A 9,426-nucleotide genomic window follows, 5' to 3' on the forward strand; every position below is an offset into this window, starting at 1 on the left:
TAGTGTACTTGGTACTTTTTAGAGAGGATCATTATTGAGAGTCTCTGAGTCGATAGAAATATTTTTAAGGAAACCAGATCTTTACCTTGACAATTAATCTTATCGCTTGCTTTAATATAAACCATTTAGTCATTCATTTGTAGTGTAAACTTTCCATCTGTCTTTCCCACCATTCTGTTTTTAGTATACAGTTGTAATTTTTTTTTATTTAAAGATTTAATTATATTTTAGTTTTTTTTAGTATGCTGGTGTAATTTATTGTTGCTACTTTTACTCAGCTTTGTCAGCCAATAATACATAATCTTGTAACTACTTTTAAAATACTGTAATGTCTCTTTAGGCTTGCAAATGTTATAAGAAACGACGAAACGCGTCGCAAATAAAATGTGGTGGTCTCTTAACCTACGCTCTTTCTTTTTCCTACTGAGATAGAGATTTCCAAAACATCATTGTATTTGCATATTATAATATATGTATGTATATATATATATATATATATATATATATATATATATATATATATATATATATATATATGTAAGTGTGTTTACATAATAAAATATGGAATGGTTAGTCCATATATATAAAAGATTGCTTGCAGGAATGTGATCAGACTAGAGACGCTAAAGATGACGTATACAATAAGTATGTAGGCTAAGATAACATGCCGTCACCTGTAGTCATTCAATTGTTTATAAACATTAGTCCAAGCTCCTGCTTGAGACAATACCCCGACCCATAATTCAAACGGCCTACGTGATCTGTAGCGTGTCTCATTTTGATTGTGTGTTCGTATGAAACTATGTCATTTGTATGTATGTTTCATATGTTCGAACTACTGTCTGTTCCTTCATAACTTGTAACAGAGATGTAGAACAGGCAGAACAGAGTTAGCTATCGTCATTAGAAGACCTGTACCTCTTTACCTAAGCTTTATCATGTAGAGGAATAGGATTAGCCATCATCATTGGCAGAAGCGATCAAGCTATCGTTATTAGAAGACTTGTCATCATATCTGATCTTCAGCATGTAAAACTTCAGAAGAATATATAATTTTTTATACTTCGTGTTTTCTACAAGAACCTCCTCACCGAACCAACATGAGTTTAACACATCGTCGTAATAACCACAAGATAATACCGACTTCGTAATGATCTTCAAACCCCCAGACACTCCATTGAAGATGGAAGTGCAATACCAACGACGATTAGCGTAAGATTATCGCTAGTCTAACATTACCTCATAGGGCGCCTTATCATACAAGGCACAAGCCCTAATATTGGTGGCCAGCGTACCAGAAGGACTCTACAACTTCTCCGAAGATAAAACAGAATAATAAATCATGAAGTCAACGACGACGAAAGCAGCAGATTCTTCAAGCAACCTAGTATCATCGTTAGTGAGCGACTTCAGAAACAAACAAGATTCGTCAAGCAACTTAGTATCAGTCGTTTAGTGAATAACTTCAAGAAACAAAACCGACGTGTCTTTTTCCTACGACAACGCAAGCTTCGTCTCATTAGAATCATTCAAGAAAACATCGTTAGTGAGCGTTTCCGGCACTCCAAGAAACAAACCGAACGAGTCTGCAGCATCGGATCTTTCAAGGGCTCGAATCATCGAAACAACGCGCATGGGGGCAAACTGAAGCCAAACCAGTCATCCGCTAATAGAGAAGGAGGACCAAGGCCGTGTGTCGTTATCGGAACACCGTGACTTCCCACAAAAGCAAGCTAAGTACAATTTTTTATTCATTTGGAGTAACTTTGAGTGTTTCCTTTGCAGGTCGAATTTCGTTATTCCTGTGGCTGAAGTTACGAGACATCTTAATCTTACTTTTTTACAGAAATTATCTACATCATTGAGATTTCGCTACTGCGAGTTTTTTATCTTTGAGTGTCTGTTTCCAGAAGTTCTACTGAAATATCATAATCATATACTATGTTAATTTTATCATTTTGGGTGATTATTAATCCCTTACGTAACAAATCATATTAAACAGTGAATATGCGTTTACGCAGGGTGGACGTTCTGTATTTATACAGATGCATGGATAGGGTCGTTAAGCACCGTAGTGATTAGAAAAAAACACACAAAAAACAAGTGGAACACCCGTACAAATCTATATAAATTAGAGGTAACACTATTTGCGGGTCATGACAATAAATGCTCCTTTGCAAAGTCCCAGATCGCAGTTTTAGCCTTGAGTTTTTGAGTTATATAAAATATCGAACCTCAATGACTCAACTTAACTTTAAAATATGGCTGGATTGCAAGGAATAACATGTCTGTAAAAACTTTCATCAGGCTAAATGCGCTGACCAGGATCCCTCACTATTTCAAATTTTAGCAAAGAATGAAGTACAAACAGTTAATATTGAATGCAGTAGTGATAACTTGTCTTATTGGTAATCGCTCAGTTTCCTAATAGTTCGTCATTCATTGCTTTATACGTAACCAGCAACATAATGCTAAAAACACACAATACGTTGCCGATGGTAATAAAGAGAAGGATCCTAATTATTAGAAAAAGAAATAGAAACAGTAGCCCGTTCAGAATGAAACAAGCAAACTCGGTGACTGTGTCAACCTAGTAAAGCGGTCAAGGTCAGTCAAAAACTGCCGAAGTGTTCAAAAGCATAGCAAATTCCACACAATAAGCGACTCTAGCAGAGTGGGGAAAAGCGATGTTGGTTTTATACATGCCAATATCTTTTTGAATTAAAAAGGATTTTTCCTATGAAACACACGACCTGTTATAAAGTAATCAGAGCAGGTTTTGTTTTCGTTTTTTTTTAAATTACATAAGTTATTATAAGTAGTGGTGGATAAAGCCCAGACTGTACGCGCCGTAAAAATTAGAGTATCTTGTTTTTATTTCTTTAGTACACGTAATATCCTGTATTTACGGACTCACCGTCTGTTGTTCGAACTTCCCTAATGAGAAGTCCGGATAAGCGAGCGCTTACAGATACCTCTATAGTTATAAAAAACATTGATCTGTATCTAGTGTAATTGTAAGATATCCATCTAGGGATACACAAAATATTATCTTACATCCTGCAAAATAAGGCGTGTTTATCAAAGGAAAATCCTATAAACCTTCAAACATATCAAAATCAGTTTGAACAAAAAAGAGACAATTAATCAAATAATAACTTATATAAAGGAACAATACATTTGTCTCATAAATCGTAACATTGTTCAAATGACCCCAACAGAATTCTCCCACAACGCAGTCGTAGTTTGCACGCAAATCTCGAGAAAGCATGCACCCTCGAATGTCTTAGTGCGTGTAAAAAGACTTTGTGGGCTGGGAAATGAATTTTAATCCTCCCGACACTCTGAAATATAACTATTTCCGCGAACAAAGCCCTAAAAGTATACATATCGTGGTATATACGGAAGTTATAAATATCGCATTTTTTATTGTTGCTAATTTTTAATCACGCCCAACCAGTCGTGGATGAATCTCTCTGATAATCTATCTAAAGTAATATCCGTAAAGTCATTCAAGCAGAGGTGATCAGCAGAAATTTTTTTTTTTTTATCTTTTAAATGAATACCAGAAGTTTCTCCACTAGCGAGTGATCTCTGGGAGAAAAACGGATGTCATGAAAACAAAATACGGTCTAAGGACAAACATAAAGCTATATACGTACCTTCGCATAGACTCTCAATGAAATTTCAAAATAAGAGATAAATGACGAAGTTGAAAAATGTTAGTAATAGGAGTCATTAGGAATCAAATAAGCCCATATAATTTTTGCCCTCAAACGTCATGCCATAAAGATCGGACTTGGTGTATCTGCGTAGATTTTCTGACGCTTAAACAAGGAAACGACTCCCGATAGTTTTCCAGTGCCATGTACGACGACATCTTATCTCTGTTAGGTTAGAATAAATTTTTTTTTCACCAACTTGGACTTACTTAAAAGCTTTTATTTTACCAGATACCATTACCTAAGTGATTGTACCTCATACACCGTTTTCAGCACACTCAGGGGACATTATCAATTTTTACGTATGCCTCCGGCTTACGTTGCACCCCAATTACAATATAGTGTTTGGAGACTTTAGGGATAACCTACATGCCTATATGGATGATCTTGTAATCTTTTCTAATACCTTAGAAGTACATTCACATAAAGTAGAGCTAGTGCTACAGAGACAAAGACAAATAGTCTCAGAGTAAAATATATAAATGTGAGTTTTTAAAACCGAACATGTTTATCTAGGTTTTATGTGTCTTGTCAAGGTCTTAAAGTAATCCATGGTAAGGTGTCGGCTATTCATAACTTTCCGGTACCTATTAACGTAAAAGGGGGATACAGCACTTTGGCGCTGTAGTGGGTATTACAATCGTATGTAAAATATGTAACTCTTCAATCAGACAGCTCCTTTAACAGATCTTACGAAGAAGGGCGTAGATTTATTATGGTCTAAAAAGCATCAACAGGCGTTCGATATCTTAAAAGCGGAATAATGCAGCTTACCTAACTTAAAAATCCCTGATTTAAATAAGGAATTTTTTTTTATTGCAACAGACGCCTCAGACCAAGGGGTAAGAGGGATACTACTCAGTAATATGATAAACAGTTCTTTCCTATAGTTTTTTATTCACGTAAAACTAAAGCCCTCTGAAAGTAAATATACAGTAATAGGCAAGGAAGGGCTAGGTATCTTTAACTCACTAGTACATCTTAAGTTCATAATCTATGGCTATCCTGATAAAGTCCTTACTGAACATGAGTCCTTTACCGAGTTTTTCAAAGGCTTTAATCACGTCCAAAGGAACTCGGTGACAAATGATCATTCAGTCTTTGAAGCCAAGATAAGATATCTACCTGGGAAAGCAATTATCATAGCTGACGCATTATCCCGCAATCCCGCACCATACTGCAAAGAACCATTAATTGGACTAAAAAATATAGAAACATCCGTGCCTATTGTTAAAACCGTATCTAAACAAGAAAATTCCTTAACCCAAGAGATCGCGAGCATTGAATATCTGGGTTGGAGCGCAGAACTGTTACAAACTGAACAAAGCAAGAGTCAACAGACATAACCAAAAACAATAAACACTTCGAACGGAAACAGAGTAGCAGCAATAAACACCAAACAATAAACACTTCGAATGGAAACAGGGTCAGCAGCGGTAAGCAAAAACAATAAACACTGCGAGCAGAAACCCTAAAGCAAAAGTATATTTAAAGTATGTGTATCAGAATAATGTAATCAAATGTAATATTATATGTAGGTCCGTGACGAGGAAAACCCGAAGAACACAGCAGATGACTAACGACCAGGTAGTAGTAATAATCTCTTTCATACCAATCGTCATAAACTGGTTGCATTCCGTCATCCAGGGTTCCCTACTATGTCACAGAAAGCCAAATCACTATTTTACTGGCCTACAATGCTCACAGATATAAAAAGCACATAACTAATTGTAACACGTGTCATGAAAACAAGGGATACACTAAGACACCTGTCAGTTTAGGAGCCTATCCTGTGCCAAATCAATCCTTGAAAGAATATACGTAGAATTATTAACAAAATTACGAGTCTGACAGAGGAATAAACACTTCTAGTGTCAATAGTTCCTTGACACGTTATATAGAATTATAGCACTAAAAACAAACACCGCAATTGAGTGCGTTAGGAATATTTATGAGTGCTAAATCAGTAAACATGGAATTCAACACATGATAATGTGACTCGGGTGGTGTAAATCAATAATAATCTCCACAACACGTGGTGTGAATTCCTTTCCATTAAGAAAACCAATAATATATTTTATCACCCAGAGTCAATCGGTTTGGTAGAATAACTGATAATTAATAGGAAGTGTCAATGTCTTACGAGTTACAACTCGTGATATTGGATCCGACTGGATTATAGCGGTTCTCGCGGTTTTTAAATACCTTTTCATCATTTAATATCTTGTATCTATAGAATTGATACCGCAAGTAGCCTTATACGGTAACGTCCGCTAGAACCACTTTTCCACATATTCAAGCCAACCATTAATTTATCAATATATATATATATAAATACAAAATATAAAAAAATAAATAATATGGATACAGTGGTCAATATAATACACTCCGTAAGAAGTCGGAAGGGTTACAAATTATAATAAAAAAGGAATCACGATAAAATCAATAAGCAAAAACGTAACCATAGATAATTAAATATCCAAATATATAGCGTAAAGATTTGAACTCTAACTTAACGCTTTTAGTAATGACAAATAAGCTAAAAGTTCAAACACATATCCAAAACCTACTGACATATTGTCTGTCCCGGTGGTTTATCTTCGTAGTCAATGAAAAAAAAAATTAAATAAATAAATAAATAAATAAAATAATAACAAATAAAATAAATAAAATAAAATAAAAGAGATTTTAAAGTCAGAAAGTCTAGAATGAAAATGTTATCTATGAAATAATCCTATATGGAATCTTATACAGGGCTAATAATATATATAGAATTGTATGGAAACCTTTTTCATATAGTTTGAATAAGGATATTTAATTTAACATAATTACAATTATGCAGATTTCCAACATGAAACTAATATATTGTTCAATTTTGGTACTGTTTTTTTTTTTTCAGACATTCTTCTCATGTGGGTCGAGTATTAAAAAAATTAAAAAACAAAAAATTTATCCGAAAGTCGTATTTGTTCCACAGCAAGTAACGTAACTCTTAGCTGGCTGAGAGCAATCTCCTGCCAAGTGACGACGTCATCATTGCCGTATCAGCATTTGTTTCCTTTTAACCTCAATAATCTGCTTACACAGGCTTCATCTCGCGCTTGCAAAAGCAGATTGACTGGAGAAAGGAATGCTTAGCCCGAACTTCTCATGGGCAAGGCAGACGTTAGGTACAGGTGTCTATCGGTATGCGCAATGCAACTTGCAATCATTTTAAAATTAATAAACAAAATAAGGAAATAGAATTTCTATACATCAAAATGAATTAATTTTTCTGAACCTCATAGACATTTAGAAGTATCACGGTATGGATATGGATTATTTACTTGCAACATTAGCTTATTACAATCCAGGTAAATCACATTTATGGGAAAATGTCACATTTTCTTGAAAAACCCAAAGTTTATTTAGAAATTAGTTACATAGGGGTTTTTTTCGTTGCACCTCCTACCTATTAATAATGTTTTTAAATTAACCTCAGAGGATGCGCGCGGGAAAATTGAATATGAAACTTTTGTTAGGGCACATAGGATCAGATTTTATCACAACTTAATTTCAGTTAGCATAGAGAAATACAGAATCATGATTAATCTTCTCTTTGACTCTTATGTTGCCTGGCAATCTTACAAATAGCTCCGTTTCACACTTCTTTGTCTAGTAACTTACTACCAGTAATATCGAATTTTCTTTGGGATTCGTATTGAATATCTGTTTATCTTTTATAATTATGGATATTTTTACAGTCATCATAGACCTGGATAGGTTCACTCATTGTTAATGCCATGGATAAAAAAGTTTGTACAGCGGACTCTTTTGAATTTCTAAATATCAGCGAATTCATGTGGGTTAAGTCTGGTCTAAATGGCTCTCTTCCCTCCCCTGTATTTGGATGTCGTCTGATTTACTTTGCCCTTGTGACAAGTATAATTTCACTTGCAGGCTGATTAATGGAACCTGGTTACAGTATCCTGCAGTACGAGAGTTTCACATCGCAACTTCAAAAATCGTTCGTCGCAGCGGACGACTACAGTCAAGTAACAACCGCCTACAATGTGAAAGGAATTTCATGGACTTTTCGACAGACACCGTATCTCGTCGTTAATCTCGTGTTTTAATGCGGAACGCTCCGGCGGCTGTCGGAATCGACTACAAAAAGGGACATACTTCCGACAAATTACGACCCGTAGGATATTCAACTCTACTTTGCTGGCGAAGGACTCGTGCTGGGGATGTTTTTTTATTCATCGCGAACGTAATCGTGTAGCTTAGGATGCAGAGAATAAGTATGAGCGCAAAATAGAACGTTGGACCGCCCAGGCAAATTTTCCCCTTGTTTTAACCCTGTGAAATAGGCCGTTTCATTGGGCTATAGGTGGTTGTCTGGAAACTGTGTAATGGACGAAAAGTTGTTCGAACGCTAGTTAAAAGTGAAGTAGTATAACCTCGGTCATGTATCCTATATATATAAAGTATCATGTATCCTATATATAATTGATCATAAATACAGAGTCGAAATATATCTTTGCGTGTACGCAATAGGAATCTCTTATATAATGATCATAATAACAGAATCTAAATATATCTTTGCGTGTACGCAATAGGAATCATATTTAAAGTGCACATATATTAATCATAATTATATGAATCCATATACATATGTATAAACAAATCAGGTAGCCTATAATCAATCTGTTACCTTTTATCTTACCAATATTTGCAGTTATATATGAGTTAGTATATAGATTAATGAATCAGATATATAACATAGCATAAAAATCAACGAATCAATCAGCATAAACATTAATAATGTTATCAATTCATATAGAAATTTTTTATCAGTTAAAATATGATTTTTATCATGTTAATCTTCATTCTATGCAATTATCAGAGTACATTAGTATTTCTGTAGCATAAGTATCTTAAAGAGATGAAGTGAAAAACTGTATCATTATATATCACGTGATCACTATTATTTTACCAATATCATTGTTTTATATTTTATTACTTGAATCAATTCATGTACACCATGAATTTTATTTACTTATATATATATAATATATATTATATATATATATATATATATATATATATATATATTATATATATTTCACATAGTGTCTGTATCACTCCTATAGTCAAATGCAAGTCAAGTTTGAGTAATATTCAGTGGTTGGTTTTGGTAGCTGACCGAGCTAATGTAAGTGTTTACATAATAAAAATATGGAATGTTAGTCCATATATATAAAAGATTGCTTGCAGGAATGTGATCAGACTAGAGACGCTAAAGATGACGTATACCATAAGTATGTAGGCTAAGATAACATGCCGTCACCTGTAGTCATTCAATTGTTTATAAACATTAGTCCAAGCTCCCTGCTTGAGAAACTACCCCGACCCATAATTCAAACGGCCTACGTGATCTTGTAGCGTGTCTCATTTTGATTGTGTGTTCGTATGAAACTATGTCATTTGTATGTATGTTCATATGTTCGAACTACTGTCTGTTCCTTCATAACTTGTAACAGAGATGTAGAACAGGCAGAACAGAGTTAGCTATCGTCATTAGAAGACCTGTACCTCCTTTACCTAAGCTTTATCATGTGAGGAATAGGATTAGCCATCATCATTGGCAGAAGCGATCAAGCTATCGTTATTAGAAGACTTGTACATCATATCTGATCTTCAGCATGTAAAACTTCAGAAG

This window comes from Macrobrachium nipponense, chromosome 37 (assembly GCF_015104395.2).
Source record: "Macrobrachium nipponense isolate FS-2020 chromosome 37, ASM1510439v2, whole genome shotgun sequence".
Taxonomy (NCBI): Eukaryota; Metazoa; Arthropoda; class Malacostraca; order Decapoda; family Palaemonidae; genus Macrobrachium; species Macrobrachium nipponense.